Source organism: Zootoca vivipara, chromosome 13, assembly GCF_965207765.1.
Source record: "Zootoca vivipara chromosome 13, rZooViv2.hap1.1, whole genome shotgun sequence".
Taxonomy (NCBI): domain Eukaryota; kingdom Metazoa; phylum Chordata; class Lepidosauria; order Squamata; family Lacertidae; genus Zootoca; species Zootoca vivipara.
In genome coordinates this window covers 47,954,615-47,977,027 of record NC_142596.1, presented here as the reverse complement: position 1 = coordinate 47,977,027, position 22,413 = coordinate 47,954,615, and the positions used below count along the sequence as shown (strand labels likewise).

The 22,413-nt window shown below is 50.3% G+C and overlaps 1 protein-coding gene across 3 annotated transcripts in view; it reads left to right on the top strand.

Moving 5' to 3' along the window:
* RAI1 (retinoic acid induced 1) overlaps nucleotides 1-22,413 on the top strand; it is a 219,254-nt gene that overhangs the window by 174,139 nt on the left and 22,702 nt on the right. The gene's annotated exons all lie outside the window — the stretch shown is intronic.

The following is a 22,413-nucleotide window of genomic DNA, read 5'->3' as shown; positions in this document are numbered from 1 at the left end:
TCGTAGGTCGAGGCACCACTGTAGTTAAAAGCCAAAGACCGGGTCACTTCATATGGAGAGAGGTGGTATTGTGGCCCTGAGCCGTTTACAGCAAAGGTTTTCAACCTTTCCGAGTCCATGGCTCCCTTAATCAACTACATTCTTCCTGTGGCACCCCTGTGGGGCTCAGTTATGTCACCCCTTGCCTGCAGAGCTGGCGGCCCCTCACCCTTTTTCGAACACCCTCCCTTGTGGAGTGCTCCCTCAGCCTCCTCTCCTCTCTCCTCTTCTTGGGAGTCCTCTGGGCATCCCGTCTCTGAACTGCCCCCCACCACCACCCCAAAGAAAGGTGCTTCCTAGAGCAGGGGTAGGCAACCTAAGGCCCGTGGGCCGGATGCGGCCCAATCGCCTTCTCAATCCAGCCTGCGGACGGTCCGGGAATCAGCGTGTTTTTACATGAGTAGAATGTGTCCTTTTATTTAAAATGCATCTCTGGGTTATTTGTGGGGCATAGGAATTCATTCATTCCCCCACCAAAAAATATATATAGTCCGGCCCACCACATGGTCTGAGAGAGAGAGTGGACCGGCCCACAACTGAAAAAGGTTGCTGACCCTTGTCCTAGAGCAGGCACGTCCAACAGGTAGATTGTGATCTACCAGTAGATCACTGGATGTCTGTGGTAGATCACTGCTAGATCACTGGCACCCCTAAAAAAAGCTCACCCAAAATTTTCCTCCTCCCTAAAAAAAAAGCTGAACTATGGCCTAAAGCCCTAAACAAAAATGGGCCTCCCTCCCTCCTAAAAGAAGCTCAACAAGTTTGACCTAACCCCCCCAAAACAGGGCTTCCCTTCCTTAAAAAAAACTCAACAGCTTTGACCTGAACCCCCCAAAAGGGGGTAGATCACTCCCAGTTTTTAACTTTGTGAGTAGATCAGAGTCTCTTAGGAGTTAGCCACCCTTGTCCTAGAGACACCATTCCTGCAGAGCTTGTAACCAGGGCTGCTGCAATAAACAGCTATTCAAGCCTTTGGGAGGCAGAGATGCAAGAGGGCATCAGAGGATGGAGGGAAGGAAAGAGAGACAGAGGCCAGTATTGCCTGCGGCATCCCTGACCATCTTTCAAGGCACCCAAGGGTGCCATGGCAGACTGGTTGAAAACCAGTGGTTTAAGGCTTTCTACGTCAGAACTTTGAATTAAGCCCAGAAACTGGTGGGTAGCCATTGCAGTCAAGCCAGCAACTCCGATTTTTCCTCCGTCCTTAATTGTGGCAGTGTGTGCCCTCCATCCTCTGCCCCGCCACCTCAAGTGCTTTGACCTGGCTGGAATGTCTTCCTGAACAATGATAATTCTTGCCTGCCCAGAGGATGGAGAGAGAAGAGCCCAGCTGATGGATCAGACCAGTGGCCCAGCTAGTCCAGCATCCTGCTCTCAGAGTTAAGGGGTGATATGATAGCCATGTTCAAATATATGAAAAGATGTCATATGGAGGAGGGAGAAAGATTGTTTTCTGCTGCTCCAGAGAAGCGGACACGGAGCAATGGATTCAAATTTCAAGAAAGAAGATTCCACCTAAACATTAGGAAGAACTTCCTGACAGTAAGAGCTGTTCAGCAGTGGAATTTGCTACCAAGGAGTGTGGTGGAGTCTCCTTCTCTGGAGGTCTTTAAGCAGAGGCTTGACAGGCATATGTCAAGAATGCTTCGATGGTGTTTCCTGCTTGGCAGGGGGTTGGACTGGATGGCCCTTGTGGTTTCTTCCAACTCTACGATTCTATGATTCTATGAGTGGGCATCCACAAGGGGTGCCTGAGCTGTGTTCGAAACTCCCATTGTTCTAGGCGCATTTTGCGACAGGGTATTTCATTAGAGCGAGCTGTTTCTGAGCTTCGGATTATAACTGCAGAGTGGAAGGAAAGGAGGACCTTTTTCTTTTCCCCCACTTCCAGCTGCTCTTTGAAGACCCTCTTAAGAATATTAGGGGGGTGGGCATCAGAAGGACTAGATAGAACATGTGAAATAGGAACATAATATTTTAACTGCAGTTCATTCATTTTCAGCTTTGTATTCTTGTTATATTAAAAAATGTACGTTGTTGCGCCCATAACCTAGGTTTAAGGCACCGTTTAGCTCCTAGCTTTCATGTCTCAGTTTCTAACCCTGCGCCTGAGCCCTCTCCCCTCCTGCATTTTCCAGCAACTGGTATTCAGAAGCATTACTGACTGTGGAGGCTGAGCAGAACCATCACGGCTAGTAGGCATTGATAGAGGTTTGTGCTCCTGTGTGCCGGAAGCTCTTGCTTTTTCCTGGCTGGAATGTAGATTACAGCACCAAAGTTCAGAGTCGTTTTTAAGCAGAGGTTGGGTAGCCATCCGTCATGGATGCTTTAGCTAAGATTCCTGCATTGCAGGGGGTTGGACTCGATGACCCTTGGGGTGACTTCCAGTTCTACGATCCTCGCTCCGCCCACTTCTGCCTCTGGCCCTACCCACCTCTGGCATGTGCCTCTCCCCCAGAAGGTTGCTGACAGGGGGACGTGGCTCCTGGACTAACCCATTTCTCTCGCCCCTGATTCAGAGACGTTCTGTAATCCCTGGACGTATGCAGCATGCTTCTGAATCACTTTTAAAGCCCCCTTCCCTAGAATCCTGAGAACTTACCTCACAGAGTGTTTGTTGTAGGGGAGGAAGGGAAAGGAGAATGTTAGCTGCTTTGAGACACCTCAAAGTGATAAAGCAGGATATCAAATCCAAATCCAAAAACTGTAGTTAGTGAAGGGCGCTGGGAACTGTAGCTCTGCAAGGGGAGAACTACAGTTCCTGGGTGCCTTTGCAAGGGAAACTTACTTTAAATGTTCTAGTTCTAGTTACAGGTAGGTAGCCGTGTTGGTCTGATGTAGTCGAAACAAAACAAAAAAAATTCCTTCCAGTAGCACCTTAGTACCAACTAAGTTTGTCATTGGTATGAGCTTTCGTGTGCATGCAAAAGCTCATACCAATGACAAACTTAGTTGGTCTCTAAGGTGCTACTGGAAGGAATTTTTTTTATTTTGTTACTTTAAATGTGTGCAACCATAGTCGATGCACTCAACCCGGTCTCAGAGCCATTTTCTGGGGCGTTGGGGGGTTGTTGTGGTTTTCCCCCTTGCCAACCCCTCCTTTCTGGCTCCCCATATCTTCGCCTCCCACCACACCCTTGCATCTCCCCCATCCCCAGCCTTCCCCCTTCCTAATGATAAAATCATATGAAGCCGTTTGCAGCGTGGCAGTCGGCCAGAGAGGGTTTCTTTAAACTCCAGGAGCTCACAATTAGGCACCACCACAGCTGACACGCTGACAGGCTCACGCTCTCAGAGTCGGTGGTGTGGGGAGGGTGGGGGGGGGGAAGAGCAGAGCACAGAGGAGGAAGAGGTGGAGGTGGCAGGCAGCCTCTGCCATATTCTCACGTCCCCCACCCGCTCCCCAGTCGAAGCACTGTTTGGAATTTAATTTAGGAATGAGTGCGAAATCTGGCTGATGCGTCAGGGAAGGAGAAGTCTGCCTCCCTCCCTCCCTCCGCCTGGCCTGCCTCTTGCACTTGTTAGCAGACATCTGTACACAAAGCGTTTCCGTGACTGGGGCCAGAAGCATGCTCCCCCCCCCCCAGGAAGGCATCCTCTGTTAATGTTTCCCTGCGCACAGTCGCAAGCGGTTTTAAGAACATAGGAACGTGACACGCTGGCAGAGTCAGACCATTGGTGCATAGAATCACAGTTGGAAGGGACCCCAGGCACCCTGGGGTGCCTGGAATGGTAGCCAGGTGCGCCATGGGCAGCACCGGCCCCAACCCGCCCTCCTTCCTCTGATGCCCTCTCATGTCTCCGCGTCCAGAGACATGAGCAGCTGTTCGTTTCAGCAGCCCTGGCTACAGGTTCTCCAGGCAAATGGTGTCTCTGGGCCTGGCCAAGGGGAGTGCTGGTTGGCTGGAGCTGAAGCAAGCGGTCGAGGATTCCTGAGGAGAGGGGGCAGGAGAGGAGGCCCAGGGAATCCTCCGCAAGGCCCAGGGTGTTCAAAGAAGGGGTGAGGGGCTGCCGGCTCTGCAGGCAAGGAGTGACCTAACCGAGCTCCTGAGACTCGGAGCACATTTCCCCACAGGGGAGCCACAGAAAGGATGTAGTTGGTCAAGGGAGCCGTGGGCTCAAAAAGGTTGAAAGCCTCTGCCATACGGGGATCAGAAGCAGCCCAGTAGTGCCCACACTGACTGGCAGCAGCTCTCCATGATTCCAGGCAGGAATCTTATCCCAGCCCTACCTGGAAGTGCCAGGGATTGAACCGGGAACCTTCTGCACACAAAGCAGATGCTCTGCCACTGAGCTACAGCCTGTCCCCTAATGGAAGGCTATTATGGGCTCCACATATAGCAGCCCAGGCTGTCTCTCAGTCTAGGCCAGTATTGTCTGCTCTGACTGGCAGCTGCTCTCCAGGGTCTCAGTAGGGGTGAAAGGATATGTCCATTTCTGCTTCTCTTGGTTCTTTCCTTTTTCCAGTTCTCTGCATTTTGCAGCGACCCTCATTTTTAAAATTTCAATCCTCCTGAAAACTTGTCAGCCTCGCACCCCACTGTGTTGCATCAGTTTGGCCCTTGGATTTCACCCTTGCTGAGGACAGGGACCTGTCTTCTCTTTGCGTCTACTGTCCTGTTAGAGTACCTTGCGCTGCACCTTTACAGAAAGGGTGAGACTCCTGGGATAGCTCAGTTGGTAGAGCACGAGGCTTTTAATCTTGGGGTCGTGGGTTCGAGCCCCACGTTGGGCAAAAGATTCCTGCATTGCAGGGGGTTGCACTAAATGACCCGGGGGGGGGTCCCCTTCCAACTCTACAATGCTGTGATTCTACCATTGGTCCATCTGGCTCAGTATTGCCTGCACTGGCTGGCAGCAGCTCTCCAGGGTTTCCGGCAGGGGCTTCTTCCCTGCAGATGCCACATTGGATTGGACCTGGGGTGCAAAGCAGGTGTTCTAACGCTGGGCTGCAGCCCTTCCCCGTCAGAAGAGCAGTGTTGAGGGGGAAAGCCTGAGCTGTGTTGGTGGTAGAAGCTGCCGTAACCTGGTTTCAGGGTGGTCAGAGGCTGGAATGCTGGCAGGGGTGGATGGCGTGTGGATGGCTTTGCAGCTGGCACATCAGAGCGGCCTGTGGTTAGCAAGAGCTTTGCATTCTGGAGCAGCATCTTTGGAGAGAGGGAGACACACACACACACACACACACAGAGAGGGAGAGAGAGAGAGAGGGAGAGGGAGAGAGAGAGAGAGAGAACTGATTGCGGAGGGATGGCTCTGGCGCCACTGTATTAACGGTGAGATCTCCAGGCAGATCACTGGCAGCCAATGGCACATATTATTTTTAGTTTACAAGGCCCTGTTGAAATCCCATCCGAAAGAGCAGCAAGCAGCTGGAGAAAAGACAGCAAGATTGCCAATTTGCAGGATGGCGGTTTGTTGGTGCTGTCGGGTTCCGCTTCTCGTTTCTTTGCTGTTGCAAATCTCGACACCTGGGAGAGCATCTTCAAAGCTCAATTGCTAAAGCTGGAGCAGTCGGACAGTAACCTGGTTTCTCTGTGTGGCCTCCCTTGTCCAAAAGGAGGTGGGAAGTCCAGATTAAAGGGGAGGAAACGCAATCTGGGTGCAGCTAACGCACCTCCAAAATCAGGAGCCATTCACCCGAAGTTCATTCAGGGCATCGCTCAGAAAAGAGAGGTCCCGTATTTTTTTCATGACCCAGCGTTGAAGCTGGAGTGTGTGGCGAGGTGGCAGGGGCATAAGCAGGTTGAATGCAGAAGCTCATGAGCCCATAACTAGATGGTTGCCCAGGCAAAAGATCCAAGTATTTTAAAGCAGGCCAAGTAACAAAGAACCAATAGGCTACCTGGAAGCAGAGCCATGCTTGGAAACCTACAGCTCCATGTTCCTTGGCAGGAAACAGCATCTGGGGAGCATGGGATTTGAATTCCCCTGCCTCCCGACTCAGTTCAGGAGGCATGGGAAGCCACACATCCCATGCTCCCCAGCAGGAAATGCCACCCTTGAGCATTAAAAAAGGTAAAGGGGCCCCTGACCATCAGGTCCAGTCGTGTCTGACTCTGGGGTTGCGGCGCTCATCTCGCTCTATAGGCCAAGGGAGCCAGCGTTTGTCCGCAGACAGCTTCCGGGTCATGTGGCCAGCATGACAAAGCCGCTTCTGGCGAACCAGAGCAGCGCGCGGAAACGCTGTTTACCTTCCTGCCGGAGCGATACCTATTTATCTACTTGCACTTTTTTGATGTGCTTTTGAACTGCTAGGTGGGCAGGAGCTGGGACCGAGCAACAGGAGCTCATCCCGTTGCAGGGATTCGAACCGCCGACCTTCTGATCAGCAAGCCCTAGGCTCAGTGGTTTAACCCACAGTGCCGCATTACTTCTGATTAAGGAGAAGCTTTATCCCATCCCTAGTAAACCCTTCCCATTGCGAATTACCCCCTCCCCACTTTGCAAAGGTGAGATTTGTATGTTTTATTATTATTATTTATTCATTCATTTATTTATTACTTATACCCCACCCATCTGGCTGGGTTTCCCCAACCACTCTGGGCAGCTTCCAACAGGAGATTAAAAATACATTAAAACATTAGCCATTAAAGAAAAAACTTCCCTAAACAGGGCTGCCTTCAGATGTCTTCTAAACATCTTCTTATTCCTTTGACATCTGATGGGAGGGCTTTCCACAGGGCGGGAGCCACTACCGAGAAGGCCCTCTGCCTGGTTCCCTGTAACATTGCTACTCGCAGTGAGGGAGCCGCCAGAAGGCCCTCGGAGCTGGACCTCAATGTCCAGAGAGAACAGCGGGGGTGGAGACGCTCCTTCAGGTCTACTGGGCCGAGGCCATTTAGGGCTTTAAAGGTCAGCACCAACACTTTGAATTGTGCTCGGAAACGTACTGGGAGCCAATGTTTGGGCAGTGTGTGTGTGTGTGTGTTTGGTAACAGGGAAGGAAGGCTGGCTAACAGTGGTTGGCAAATCCCATTTCAAACTGGGCCCAAATTTGGCCAAGTTTGCGCCTAGCACAAAATGGAAGTGAAGTTCTTCAAACTCGGGTGGGAGTTGGAAACAGCCATGCTTCTGAATACCAGTTGCTTGAAACCACAAGGAGTGGAGAGGGCTCTTGTGCTCAGATCCTGCTTGTGGGCTTTCCACAGACATCAAGTTGGCCACTGTGAGAATGGGATGCTGGACTAGATGGGCCATTGGCCTGATCCATTGGCGGGCTCTTCTCTTGTCCTTCTTTTGGATCTGTGACATCATCTCCTCCGTAGAGGCATCTTCTTGAGCAACGAGATACCCACTGAGTGACATGGCATGTACATCCATGGCTGATCTGAAATTCAGCCCCGCATGTTTCGGGTCATGGGCGGATTCAGAACACATGTTGTCATGCAACCCCTGAAGAAAGGCCTCTCGGTCGTTAAGATTTACTTGTCAGGAAGGTTGGGGAAAGGAAAGGGCAGCATATACAGCACAGAGATCTCTTTTCCTCTGCCACAAGTAGCAGCCCTGTGGCTGAAAGCTGAGATGTGTGTGTCTCACCCCAGAACTTTTTTAATTTTAAACCCACATGTTTTCTGCCTTGCATTAAAGCTGAATGCCTGTGCTAACATTTCTGAAAGATGCTCTCTCCTCCTCCTGGGCAATCGGCTCCAAGACAGGAGCTGGGGGGGGAGGGGCAGCCCCTGGGATTTTTCTTTTCTATTCCAGGTGGCCAAGCAGCTCTAGGGCTCAATTCCCTCCCCCCCCCCAAAAAAATAATGTCCCCCTTCAGCCAAACTCACTTGTGAGCCAGGAAACGCAGGACCCCTAAAGGAAGTCCTAGCAGGCCTTTGAATCCGCCTCTGGAGTTGAAACTTTGAGAAACGTTTCCATAACCCCTGGTAATTATTTGAAGGCATTCTCCAGCCAGCCAAGCTGCGAAGCCAGCTGGGGAAAGACCTGGCAAGGTTCAGCAGACTAACTGCCGTCATTAACTACAGTGGTACCTCGCAAGACGAATGCCCTGCAAGACGAATTTTCCGCAAGACGAATGTGTCTTGCGATCTGATGGTGACTTGCAAGACGAATTCGTTTTGCGAAAAATTCATCTTGCGAATCGCGCTTTCCCATAGGAATGCACTGAAATTTAATTAATGCGTTCCTATGGGCAAAAAAAGAAATTTCGATGCATTCCTATGGGAAACCGTGATTCGCGAGACTAATTTTTCTCAAAAACGAATTGACTCGCAGAACGAATTAACTTCGTCTTGCGAGGCACCTCTGTACAGGGGGGGGGGGTTGGACCATAGGTAGGAAGTTGGGAACCTCATGTTCAGGAGCCAGTAGACCTCCAGGCTTCTGCACCCGACTTTCAGGGCTCAAACCATCACCCTAGGCCATGCTACTCACCGTTCCTTTACTCCCCAAAGCTCGGAGGGAGCCCTGGGAGTTTGCTTTCCCTCCCTCTGAAAGTTGGCCTGAATTTTCATGGACACACAACAAATTAGCATATGCAAATGGTACGCCAATCTGTGGCATGGGCCTGCACCCAAGGGCCTTTTTAAGAGCCCAGCACCCGCTCTCCACATTTCTTATTCTCTTTCTGTCTCTCTCCTGTCGGCCAGTCTTCAGACTCCATAAGAGAGCAGGGCTATCGATTTCCGTTGCGAATGCAATCGGGAGATAGGCTAGCAATTTCCCGGTAATTGTGGGAGTGGAGAGAGAGATGAGCTGCAGGAAGGAGCTTGTGCCTGGGGTGGGGGTGGGGGTGGCGGCAGTAGCAGCAGCAGTCGGCTTTCGTGCGCAAATCAACTGGAGCCCGAGGGCTTCCCACCTCTGGAGGAAAGATTTTAACCTCTCTGCCATAGACAGTTGACTTGGTGCTGTTAAAAGATTGGCTAGGGAGCAGCCGAAAGGTAAGCACGTCTGCTCAGGACCCAGCTGCGGCAAGGCCAAGGACTGAGCCACAGGGCCAGTAGGAGGCAGGGGGAGGGAGGGAAACATCTGAACAGGATACTTGCTGCAGACGAGCCTCAGGGGATGACCTTCTGGACCCCAACCAGTGATGGGGGGGGGGGTCAGGCAGCTCATGTGAAAGCAGGGATGAGAGATAGAATCATAGAGTTTGAAGAGACCACAAGGGCCATCCAGTCCAACCCCCTGCCAAGCAGGATACCATCCCCTGTCCGGCTCCTTTCTTTTGCGCATCTCTCTGTCTTCTGTTCTTCTTGAATTCTGGTTTGGCAAAGAGAATTCTGTGCCGGAACGGGAGCATGGCTGTATCTGCCATAACTCTGGGTTGTTTTGCATCTGTTCCCTGTCACGTCACTGATCCATATACAGTGGTACCTCGGTTTTCGAACGTAATCCGTTCCAGAAGACCGTTTGTGTTCCAAAACGTTCAAAACCCGAAAATTCAATACGGAAGCCTCAATACGGAAGCCGCGTGGCATGTTCTACTTCCGAGGCGTGCTCGAAAACTGAAGCGTTTACGTCCAGGTTTGCGGCGTTCGAAAACCAAAATGTTCAAAAACGGAGACGTCCGAAAACCGAGGTATCACTGTATGTGCATTGCTAAAACGTTGCAAAAGCAATAAATGTGCATCATCTCATTGAGATTCCTCCCCGTGCAGAGCAGGTCCGCCTGTGCGCTCCTTTGCCTGGGTTCAGAAAAAATGCAATCTGGGTTTTTCAATGGTGTGTTACCATCACATCAAGTCGTATGCATCGTCACCCTGACATTCCTCTTCAGGCAGTGTTTCGCTGGTGTGCCCTTGCGCATGGGTGGAATGGCACAGAAAAAGCATCTTGGCTGAAATGGTTCGTACAGTCACGCTGAACAACAAGACTCTACTGCACCCCCACATCGCAAGTTTGTTCTGGGGTCACAGGGCATGCTGTGTTTCATGCAGAGCTCTGTCCTCCAATCGAGGGGGAGGAACAGCCAGGGGCTGCCTCCCTTCCGCCTCAGGTGGTTGCCTCACCTTGCCTAACAGTAGAGCCGGGTCTTGCCTCTTATCTCCTTTCACCCTGTACCAATTTCACCAAAAAGCCTCTGAACGCCTGTTTTTAATCCACTGTGCCCCTAGTCTCTTCAGTGTGGAATAAATTCAGCAGCTTTATGTATGCATTAGGGTCCCCCCCCCCTTTTCATCACTGAGCTTTTTCCTTGCTTCGGATTTTACCATTGGATTTTTGTTATTCTTTGTGGATTATATATTGATTTGTGAGTGGGGACTTGAGCCCTGGTCTCTCCTAGGGGACCAAAGCTCTGGTGGATTGCGTGGATGAGACCAACTTCTCTCTTAGGTCCTGTCTTAGCTACAGGGCTGAGCTTCATAGCTCAGTTGGTTAGAGTGTGCTGCTGATAATGCCAAGGTTGCAGGTTTGATCTCTGAACAGGACAGGTGCATTTCCCTGCATTGCGGGGGGGGGTTGGACTAGATGATCCTTAGGGTCCCTTCCAACTCTACGATTCTATGATTCTATCCTACGGCACTCTGATAAGCAGTAGTTGTACGCACACAGGGAGAATGCAAGCGGCGCCGTCTCGAGAGTGTATAAACAGGGCGTGCTTGCCTCGAAAAACAGACAGCATGTGACTGTCAGAAATGGCATGCTAATTCCTACCCAGAGGCAGAAGCATCACGTATGACTTGGCAAAATTGTGCTCCGGGTTGACGGGTCCCCCCCAGTTCCCTGCCGCTCTGCCCTTTACCTCCAAGGGTTAGTTGCTCTCCCAGGTGGGGAAAGAGGAGGGTTGCTGGTTGCCTGGCAACTGCCTCACATGCTCCCTGACCCAAAAGTGATGCTCAGCATGGAAGTGACATAATGCACAAGGGGAGGAGGATGCTGCCTGCCTCAAACTCCCCTGCCAAGACAGCTTTCAAAGGAATCGGGCCTTCTAAACTGTGGTCTCTTAGCGAGCTATGTCAGGCTTGGCCTTTCTCCCAGAAGAATCTGGGGTGGGGTGGGGGAAATCCCCCGTGGTTCTTTCACGCTCCTCCACTCCCAGTTATTTTATTTGGGGTTGTTTCTTCTTCTTCTTCTTCTTCTTCTTCTTCTTCTTCTTCTTCTTCTTCTTCTTCTTCTTCTTCTTCTTCTTCTTCTTCCTTTCCGAGAAAGGCAAGATTGGATGGAGAACAATGCTCTCGTCTCCACTCCGCAAGAGCCTGGGTGACGGTAAAGCAGGGATGCCGTGTGAACTTCCGAGGCATTGCCGTCTTTGAAAAGTTGCCCTGGCCCCCGTCAACAAAGCCCGGGAGAGGCTGGACACTGGCAGAATAGCATCAAGCGACCCCCACGCTGACAGAGAGAGAAAGAGAGAGACTGGTCTTCCCATCCAGTGGCCAGAGGCCATCTCCATGGTGACGGCTGTGGTTATCTCTAGATGAGTTGCGGGAGGGCAGAAGGCCTGCACTGTTTTCCAGCTAGCCCAGGCTGCAGCAATTGTATCCTCTCTTGCCCTGCAGCCGCCCAAACTCCCTGCGTCTTCCCAGTCTCCCGAATCCCAGTGCCGGGTTCACACATCACAAGAAGCCAGGGCTACAGGCCAGCTTGAAACCGTGGCTTCCAGATAAATCGCAACAAGCCAGCAGCCCTGACCTATTGCAACGGGCAAACAAGGCCATTGCAACGAGACCAGATTTCAGAATGCTCCTGGATCAACCGCAGCTTTGCAGATTGTGTCTCAGGCAGACTGGATCCAGTTCTACGGAGACATGAATCCACTGGATTTTTTATTTCTCTTTAAGCGGCATCTAGAGCCACAGCTCAGCGAACTTACTCAGATAGTGGTAAATTAGGCAGGCCTGGTGTCAGCAGCTGGCATCCGAGGGCAACCGTCGAGACCCCAAGGCCACAGCAGGGCACATCATCACTGACGCCCACCCTGCTGGGTCTGCGGGCCGCCACTGTAATTTCCCAGAATGCCCCGAGGCAACACTACGTTGGGCATGCTGGGGCATTGTGGGAAATTAAAATGGCAGTTCCCGGCCATGCCCAGGTCTTCGTCAAAGTTGGGACCTTCCCTCTTTGGTAGACTCCAGATTCTAACATGTTGATTCCTGATTTACACAGAATCTTAATTTAGAGGTTTATTTTGGGCTTTACACAAGAAGATCTTTCATGGGATTCCCTCCACATATATACACCCACTTTGCACATTTCAGAATTTGACCAGATAGAGACGCCTGGAATACTGTTTTTGGCTCCCAGGGTTGAAGTTCCTCACACCTGTTCCTGGGAGCTATAGTTTCTTAAGGGTGCTGAGAGCAGTTTGAAGACCCTTATTCCCCTCCCACAGATGCAGTTCTCAGAGTGGTTTATCAATCCCTCTGGGATTTGTAGCTCTGCGAGGGGAATAGGGGGAACAGGGGGTCTCCTAACAACTCTCAACTCCCTTAAGAAACTGCAACTCCCAGGGGAACTTTGGGGGAAGCCATAGCTGTTTAAAGAGATATTGCAGTGATTTAAATGTTGTTATTATTATTAATCATAATTAAAGTTAATAGTAACTTTATATTGTGATTTACAACCAAACACACAGACCAAAAAAACCCACATAGATACATTAAAACCAAGAAGAAAAAGAAATACATTCACAGAATAGTAGAGTTGAAAGGGACCGCGAGGGTCATCTAGTCCCTATGCAGGAATCTCAACTAAAGCAACTAAAGCATCTATTACAGATGGCCATCCAACCTCTGCTTAAAAACCTACATGGAAGGAGAGTCTGTTCCGCTATCAAACGGCTCTTACTGTTCGAAAGTTATTCTTGATGTTTTAGTCAGAAACTCCTTTCTTGTAACTTGAAGCCATTGGTTCAGGTCCTGCCCTCCGATATAAGGGGTGGGGGGGACAAGCTTGCTCCATCTTCCATGTGACATTACAAAGGCCACAGACTTTTAAGGCCAAAAGCCTGGTTATAGAGCAGTGATGGGCAACCTTTTGAGCTTAGTGTGTCAAAATTCGCCAAAAAACCGAGCATAACTCGGGTGGTGTGTCACTTTGAGAAAAAAAACCATGATTTCGCGATATTTGTAGTTTAAATAACAAAAATGTATAATTGTAATATATAACTGTATTTAATAAACCAAAAAATAATTATTTAACTAAACCAAACCAAAAACCCCTTATTTATCACAAAGTGCCCAGAGTTGTTGAGCTTCTTGGGGGGAGCTGCTGACCAAAGTTTTGGAGGGTTTTTTTTGGGGGGGGTGCAAAAGTTGCTTTGCTTTTTCTGGGCGGTGCCCCAAAGCTGCTGCACTTTTTTGGGAGGAAAGAGAACAGAAATAAATGACGAATAATACCTTCGCTGGAACTAATATGCAGCACCGACATAGTCTGCCAAAGCGCCAAAAAACCAGCACAGAACGGGTTAAAAACGAACGCTGTTACACCCAATCATAGTCTACCAAAGCGCCAGAAAAAAACAGCACAGAAAGGGTTAAAAAACCAATCTCTCTGACTACCAGCAACAACAACAACAAAGGATCCAGGTTTTAACGGGCGGAGACAAGTTGTAGCGGAGACAAGCTGTAGGAGGAGCGGGAGAACAAATGGGGGGGGGGAAACCAACAACAACAGCACGAATGGGCCGATAGGGCGCGTGCAAGCAGTGAGGGCTCTGCGTGTCACGTCTGACACGCATGTCATAGGTTCGCCATCACTGTTATAGAGGAAAGTTTTTGCCTGGCTCCTAAAATATATATAATGATGGTGCCAGGTGAGCCTTCCTGGGGAGTGTGTTCTACAAATGGGGAGCCACTGCAGAAAAGGCATTCTCATGTTGCCACCCTCTAGACCTTCCGTGAAGGGGGTACATGCAGAAGGGCCATAGATGCTGGCCGCAGGGTTCATATGGGGAGACGCAATCCTTGAGGTACTGGGGTCCTGAGCCTAAATATATGGTGTGAATGTTGCCACTGTCCCTTTTGAGCTCGCTTCTCGAATGTGGAGCACCAGCCAATGAGAAAAATATGCTTGTGAGTAAAAGCTTGAAAGGATGGGCAGGTTGCCTCCGATCGATAGGTAAAGCTGAGCCTTGCCTCCACATAAGCACCTCTCGCTGCTTCTTGGGCCTCAACAGCTCCTTAGGATTGACAGGTCATGATGTTGCAGCGGCCGCACAAGCCACAACTAATGGAATCTTCTTTCTACACAACTCCTAAAGATGTCACAGCCCTGCCAAGATGCATAGCAACCCTGTTCCCCCTTGGCTTCCTGGCCCACACCCTCCAAACATTTTCCAGCTTCCTCCCACCTCTCCCTGTCCCTATATCGGGTCTGAGCCTTATCGTATCTCCCTAAACCTTTACAGTATTTCCTTTCTTCCCGGGACCATTTCTCAGTGCTCTGCCTTACTAGGTAGGGCCTGTGTGAGCTTTTGATCCCAGCCAACTTCCCCTTCCCCCATAGTAGCAAATACTCTAATGGCTTTGTTCCCTAAGTAGCTGGAGAGTGTTCATGAATGACTTTCTGTAACGTGACACCAGCTCAACCAATCGGTGTCTGAGACTTTGCCACAAAAAGCACAATGGGATGCAGATAAAAAAGCAAGTTGCAGGTTTAGGCTGCTCTGGAGCACCTCAACAAAATGACAAATTGTCCGCTGGCCTCCACATCTCTTCCCCCTCTGAATATGTTTATGGAGACTCAATAGCAGTAGCTCCCCGCTTGTGGAATGCTCTTCCCACGGAGACTCGCCTGGCGCCTTCATTATACACCTTTAGGTGCCAGGCAAAAACGTTCCTCTTTAACCATGTGTTGGGGAGGCAAGGATTGTTTTTATTATGTATTCTGTGTTTTTATGTTGTGAATGGCCCTAAAACCAGCAGTTATAAGGCGGTAGAATCATAGAATCATAGAGTTGGAAGAGACCACAAGGGCCATCCAGTCCAACCCCCTGCCAAGCAGGAAACACCATCAAAGCAATCTTGACATATGCCTGTCAAGCCTCTGCTTAAAGACCTCCAAAGAAGGAGACTTCACCACACTCCTTGGCAGCAAATTCCACTGCCGAACAGCTCTTACTGTCAGAAAGTTCTTCCTAATGTTTAGGTGGAATCTTCTTTCTTGAAGTTTGAATCCATTGCTCCGTGCCCGCTTCTCTGGAGCAGCAGAAAACAATCTTTCTCCCTCCTCCATATGACATCCTTTCATATATTTGAACATGGCTATCATATCACCCCTTAACCTTCTCTTCTCCAGGCTAAACATACCCAGCTCCCTAAGCCGTTCCTCATAAGGCATCGTTTCCAGGCCTTTGACCATTTTGGTTGCCCTTTTCTGGGCACGTTCCAGCTTGTCAGTATCCTTCTTGAACTGTGGTGCCCAGAACTGGACACAGTACTCCAGGTGAGGTCTGACCAGAGCAGGTATACAAATTGAATTGTAAAATAATAATAATAATAATAATAATAATAATAATAATAATAATAGGGGGAGAGAGGGGCAGAGAGGAGTGCGCTTTCTCCCAAAGAGCCCAGTGTGACAGCTGCAACAAAGCAAAAACTATGGTTCCTCTTAGCAAACTGTCCCCACCTCAACCCTCCTTTGCTCATTCACCTCCATCTGTTCCATCGCTCCTCGGCCATGATTGGTCCAGCTCTTTGAAAAAGCGGGGAGAGGCGAAATGTGGGGCTCTTTAAAGCGAGCCCCGTCACGTCCTTCCCTCACACTGCACGGGCCACAGGGCCCCACTACCCCCCTCCTTGTGCTGAGCTTTGGGGCTCTCCTCTCCGAGAGGGTCTGCCTTTGATTTCATAGCCCGCCTTTGTTCCCCGAGCCTCTTTTCGCACGCACATCCTTTCCTCCGCCCTCCCGACTCTCGGCTGGGACACGGAGCGTGGAGGAAGGGCTTTCTTCCCCCTCCCGTGCCAGGTTGCTGGCTTGCGAGGCTCTGCTGTATTTTTAATTGAACTGTCTTTCCGGGGAGATACATGCCTGACTCCGCGTTCCAACCGCTTGGTGTGTGTTGGGAGATCCAGCTGTAAGGCAGGGTTTGCAGCTCGGAGGAGGAGAGGGAGGCTGGGAACTGATGGATGGACCAGAGGAATAGGGTGTGTGTGTGTGTGTGTGTGTAGGTTTCGATTATCTGTGCTACTTCCATTGCAGTTATAAGGATAACTCCAGAGAGGCTGCCTTGTTTTAAGGCTGTCGTCGCAACACCAAACAGCAGCACCGTGGCACTTTCAGAGGGGAGCAGATTTATTGCAGCATAGCGCACATCATCAGGGAGCTTATGCCATAATAAACGTGCCAGTTCCACAAAGTGCCACAGCACTCTGGCTTGTTCAGATTTCTAGCTTTCCTTCCTTCCTTCCTTCCTTCCTTCCTTCCTTCCTTCCCTCCCTTTTGCAAATAAATAAGGAAACGGATGTCAAAATACCAATGATCACCATAGGACACTCGACAGGAAGGGAAAGCAATCTGGGACTAATAAAGGAAGAAAACCTAATTTCTGCAGATATGCAGGCCAGGCAGGGGGAAAGTGCAGCTGGCCCCCTCCTAGACCCATGGCAAAGTTTTGCACCTGCCGGGCTTTTGGCAACAGGCCAGCAGTAGCAACCCCCCCCTCCTCCCAAAAAAGGACCAAAAACACCCTTTGGGAAAGGCCCCCAGCTCGGTAGCAGAGTACAGGCTTTCCATGCAAAAGGTCCCAGGTTCTGTGTCCAGGTAGGGGAGAGTACTGCTTCCTCGGAACATACAAAGATTGTTCTGGATCAGGACCAATCCAGTCCAGCATCCTGTTCTCACATTGGCCAACCAGATGTCATAATGGGAAACCCACAAGCCAGGACCCAAGCCCTCTCCTCTCCTCTGGTTCCTGGCAGCCAATATTCAGAAGCATTTGCTGCCTCCAGCCGTAGAGACAGAGGACATCCATCATGGCTAGTAGTGATTGACAGCCTTCTCCTCTGTAAATTTGCCAGCGCTTTTGCGGCCATCCAAGTTGGCAGCCACCACCTCTTCCTGCAGGAGTGAGTTCCATAGTTTAACGACGCGCTGCATGAAGAAGTCTTTACTTTTATCTGTCCTGAATCTTTCTACATTCAACTTCGCTGGCTGTCCATGAGTTTGAGGGAGAGAGAACAACCCTGTGTGTGATACCCCGGAAAGCTGCTGCCTGTCCGTGCCAACAGTACAGACCTAGATGGACCAGTGGCCTGATTCGGTATATGGCAGCCTCTTGAGTTCTTAGGCAGCAGGCAAAAGGGCATCACAGCCTTTCCTAAGGAGATGCGGATTTTTATCTATGAGTGCAGTCAGCAGTTCTTAGGCAATGGCAAATTTTGTGGGGGTTGAGCTGCTTTGTGGGTGAATGTACACTTGTGGTCTGTGTTGACAGCAATGAGGCTGTGTGTGGGCTACAAGCCCTGGCAAGCAGCCATACAATCCAGGAGTGTGTGTTTACACGTCTGTGTCATGGAGAGCACGTATAGTGAAGCGTTCCTGTGTGTGCAAGCAGAGAGGGTGTTTGCATCCTGGCTCCCACCCAGACCACGATGACAGAGGCCCTTGCTTGAAAGTAAGGGAGGATCACAGAGTTGGAAGGAACCCTGAGTGTCATCTAGTCCAACCCCCCGCAATGCAAGAATCTCAGCGAAAGCATGATGGTTAGCCACACAACCTCTGTTTAGAGGTATTTACTGGGGGGGGGGGGAGACTCAGCAGCAGCTGGTGATTTCCTGCAGATGCTCTACTCAGGCTAGAGGCCAGGGAAGGTGAGGCCAGCCAGGCGAGAAGCAGAGGTCCAAGTCTTAAGGAGTCAATGTGCAATTCATTGGAGGTTTTTAAGCAGATGTTGGAGGGCCAACCTGTCATGGGTGCTTTAGTTGAGATTCCTGCATCGCAGGCCGTTGGGCTAGATGACCCTCGGGGTCCCTTCCCACTCTAAAATTCTGTTATTCTATGAATCCCAAGATCGGGGCAAGGAGATCCGAACTTCACAGTGGCAACAACATTGTCCCAATGGGATGGCACACCCACCCACCAAGCTTTTAAAGACTGGGCAAAGCACATTCTTTTCCAAGACTCTCTTGCCGGGCAGGATTGTAGATGTACCTGTTTCTTCTGACAGGAGTGCCTCTGGGCCCTGGGCCACCTTCCTTTTCTGACTCTGCTTGGTCTATCCCTAGCGGTGGGCTGACACCCTTCCCAGATTCTGTTGCTGCTCTCCTTTCCCCAGGAGGGAAGGAGCGTCCTGCTTCTTCAACCAAGGCAGCCAGATCCTGGCAGGGAGCCTACGGTATAGCTGCCTCCTCCAGCCTCTATTCCCCAGCCTCAGCTCCTCCTCCACACCAACCTCCTCTTCCCTCCTGTTCGTCCATCCCTGCGATACCTCAGGACTCGCAGCATTTTGCATGTCAGTGCTCAATTGGCTGCTGCCCATCTGCTCCACAGTCTGGGTGTCAAGGGCGACATACCTGTGTGCTGTGTGCAAATGTTCGTGCAGGTGCGGGCACATCTTTTGCGGCAGGCGGGCGTCGCTCGCATCTAGCCTGCGGGCTTCAGCAAAGCTAGAGAATGACTGGTCGGATTCCAACCCAGCCAGCTACGTTCTCTTCCCCCAGTCAGGGTGTGCGTGTGCATATGGAAAAGAAAAGAAAATATTCCGAGAAGTGGCAAGGAAAAAGGGTGGGAGCATCATTATAATGTGTGATTTTAAAAATGTTTTTATATATGTTGGTGGGACCCAGGTGGCGCTGTGGTTAAACCACTGAGCCTAGGGCTTGCTGATCAGAAGGTCGGCGGTTCGAATCCCTGTGACGGGGTGAGCTCCCGTTGCTTGGTCCCAGCTCCTGCCCACCTAGCAGTTCGAAAGCACGTCAAAATGCAAGTAGATAAATAGGAACCACTACAGCGGGAAGGTAAACGGCGTTTCCATGTGCTGCTCTGGTTCGCCAGAAGCGGCTTTGTCATGCTGGCCACATGACCTGGAAGCTATACGCCGGCTCCCTCGGCCAATAATGCGAGATGAGCGCGCAACCCCAGAGTCGGTCACGACTGGACCTAATGGTCAGGGGTCCCTTTACCTTTACCTTTATATATGTTGGAAGCCACCCAGAGTGGCTGGGGCAAGCCAGCCAGACGGGTGGGGTACAAATAATAAAATTGCTGCAATTATTATTATTATTATTATTATTATTATTATTATTATTATTATTATTATTAAAAAATAAGAAGAGCCTGCTGGATCAGGCCAATGGCCCATCTACTCCAGCTTCCTCTTCTCACAATAACCAACCAGATGCTTGCGGGAAGCCTGCAAGCAGGATCTGAGCCCAAGAACAACCTCCTTCGCTGTAATTCCCGGCAGCTGAGATTCAGGAACATTGCTGCCTCTGACCAATGAAGCAGAGCCGAGCCATTGTAGCTCACAGCCACTGAGAGCCTTATCGTCCATGAATTTGCTTAATCCTCTTCTGAAGCCACGTAGGTTGGTGGCCACCACTGCCTCTTGCGGCAGCGAGTTCCAAAGTTTAACTATGTGTCACATAATGAAGTACTTCCTTTTCTTTCCCATGGATCTTCCAACCCTTCAGCTTCATTGGATATCCTCGAGTTCTCATGTTTTGGAGAAAGGGAGAAGGATTTTTCTCTGCCCACTTTCTCCATGCCATGTATAATTTTACAAACCTATATCTGTGCTGCCTCTTACTCAGCTTTTCTCTAAACTTGTTGTTGTTTAGTCGTTTAGTCGTGTCCGACTCTTCGTGACCCCATGGACCATAGCACGCCAGGCACTCCTGTCTTCCACTGCCTCCCGCAGTTTGGTCAGACTCATGTTAGTAGCTTCGAGAACACTGTCCAACCATCTTGTCCTCTGTCGTCCCCTTCTCCTAGTGCCCTCCATCTTTCCCAACATCAGGGTCTTTTCCAGGGAGTCTTCTCATGAGGTGGCCAAAGTATTGGAGCCTCAGCTTCACGATCTATCCTTCCAGTGAGCACTCAGGGCTGATTTCCTTAAGAATGGATAGGATTGATCTTCTTGCAGTCCATGGGACTCTCAAGAGTCTCCTCCAGCACCATAATTCAAAGGCATCAATTCTTCGTCGATCAGCCTTCTTTATGGTCCAGCTCTCACTTCCATACGTCACTACTGTGAAAACCATAGCTTTAACTATACGGACCTTTGTCGGCAAGGTAATGTCTCTGCTTTTTAAGATGCTGTTTAGGTTTGTCATTGCTTTTCTCCCAAGAAGCAGGCGTCTTTTAATTTCGTGACTGCTGTCACCATCTGCAGTGATCAAGGAGCCCAAGAAACTAAAGAGTCCCAAATGCTGCAAGCTTTCTTCATGGGAGAGTCACTCCATCCCCTTGACTGTTTTGGTCGCCCTTCTCTGAACTGTGGATCTCTGACACATGAACAAGGCCACTGGCCATGCAGATCTGCTTTGGGCGTGTGTGCGGGGGCAGCGCAGGGGTGCAATCTAACCGCCTCCCACCTTAAAATATTCCCCCTCAAAAGTCAAACACCTGAAGCGGCTAATAAAAAAAGCAATTAAAATACATAAAAAAACCAGCAACGGCTACACAAAGAAGCACAGCCACACCGAAGGATAGCTCAAGTCTGTAGAGCATGAGATTCTTAATTTCAGGATCATGGGTTCAAGCCCCACATTGGGTGAAAGATTCTCGTATTGCTGGGCGTTAAACTAGGTATCCTTGTGGCCCCTTCCAATTTTATGATTCTGTGATCAGTTTTTTGGGGGGGTGGGGTGGATACCAGCATCGTTGCAACAGCAGAACAGACCAGCCCTCTTAATTCTTCCCAACCATGCAAAAGAAAAAGACAAAAAAAAATGTTTCAGTAGTGCCTCAAAAGGTCAATAGCAAGGAGGTCAAGAGAAAACCCCAGGGGGGGGAGAGCGTTTGAAAGCCAGAGTGCAAAGGTCAGGAAGGATCTGTTCTGTGCACTTTCTTCCCACCCCTTGAAGGTGTGGGGACACAGAGCAGGCCTTCCCGTGTGCAGGCAGGTTTTTACGGGAGGAGACAATCTGCACATGCTCAAACCATCAGGCATGCACAGAATTGCCCTGTGTATGTTGTCTGTGCGCCGGTACGGACATGACTTCCAGCAGATTGCAATGGAGCACAGGGGAGGAGGAAGAACAGTGACGCGGTTCAGATTGTGTTGGGGGGAGGTATTAAATATAGCCCACTGGCCGGGTTATAACAGCATCTTTGGGTGATGTAGCAAAGCGAGCAGAATCGAGTCGCCTTGGATCTGTAGAGTTGGTGGGAGAAGACCACGTCTCACTCCTGAGCCAAGACGTGCTCAATGCAAAACCTGCATCTTGTCAACATCCCCAGCTGAAAACACACAAAAGCAGGTGCTCTCGCTGTTCGGCGGCGCAGCGCAGAACTGCAGAAACCCAGGATGGTTTTATCACTGCTGTTCTCCGCTGCCTTCCTAATAGACGTCAGTTGTAAAGAGCAGACAGATTCCAGATGGGAGCTGCAGCAATTGCAGAGCGGTGCTTGGGAGATATTGTGTCCGTGCGCCGGGGGGGGGGGGAGTAGGGGGAAGGGTGAGGAGGAGCATCCAAGCCAGAGAGCTGAGGAACTGCAGGATTGAAGGGGCAGATCCTGGGCCTTGCGACCAGATTATAGGAGCCAGAAATATCAGAATATAATCTCTCTGCTGTTTTAACAACAAAAATGTTTGGAGCAGGGATGCAAAAATACAGCTACCCAAACTAAGGATGGATGAATCTGTCAATTCCGTCTTCTCCTTTTTCCAATCTGATAAGCACATTTTTGTAAGAAATTCCCCCACATTTTTTGTATGCTTTTTTCCCACTAAAATATGCATTTTTATGGGCAATTCCCCCTACCAGGAGCAATTTTGGCCACTTTAGTTGGAGAGGTGCACAATTTGAAGGATAGTTGCGTTTCGATTCACATAGTGGGTTCAAGAAGTGCAAATTAGGCTGTGTCTCATCGAAATGCAAACAACAACAAATTTCTCCCCCCATCCGCCCACCCCCGCCATCCGTAGCCAGGGCACCACTGCCGACTTCGACCGACCCTACTGTGCTTGCTGGTGCATGCAAAGCCTAGTTGCATCTTCTCTTTACCAACCTCAGCTGTGCCGCTGAAAATAATTCCGGTGCGCTAGCCTGGGACTTGGGGAGGGATCTAGATAATTGGCTTCCTCTAGGCACACCTGAAGCTGGGTGGCTGCTCCCCTCCCAATCGCCTTGCCCAGGTCCTCGAACGGACTGCGTCACTTCTAAGTGGAGTGTCTCAAATGTTCCCTGTGCACGAAATGGTCCCTGCTACGAGAAAATCAGCTCAGCGTGCAGGCGGTGGCCTTTGTCCCTGATGTGCTATGCTTGTTCCTTCGGGGTGTTTGCTTTTTATAACCGGGGGAGCATTCAGGAAAGGGGT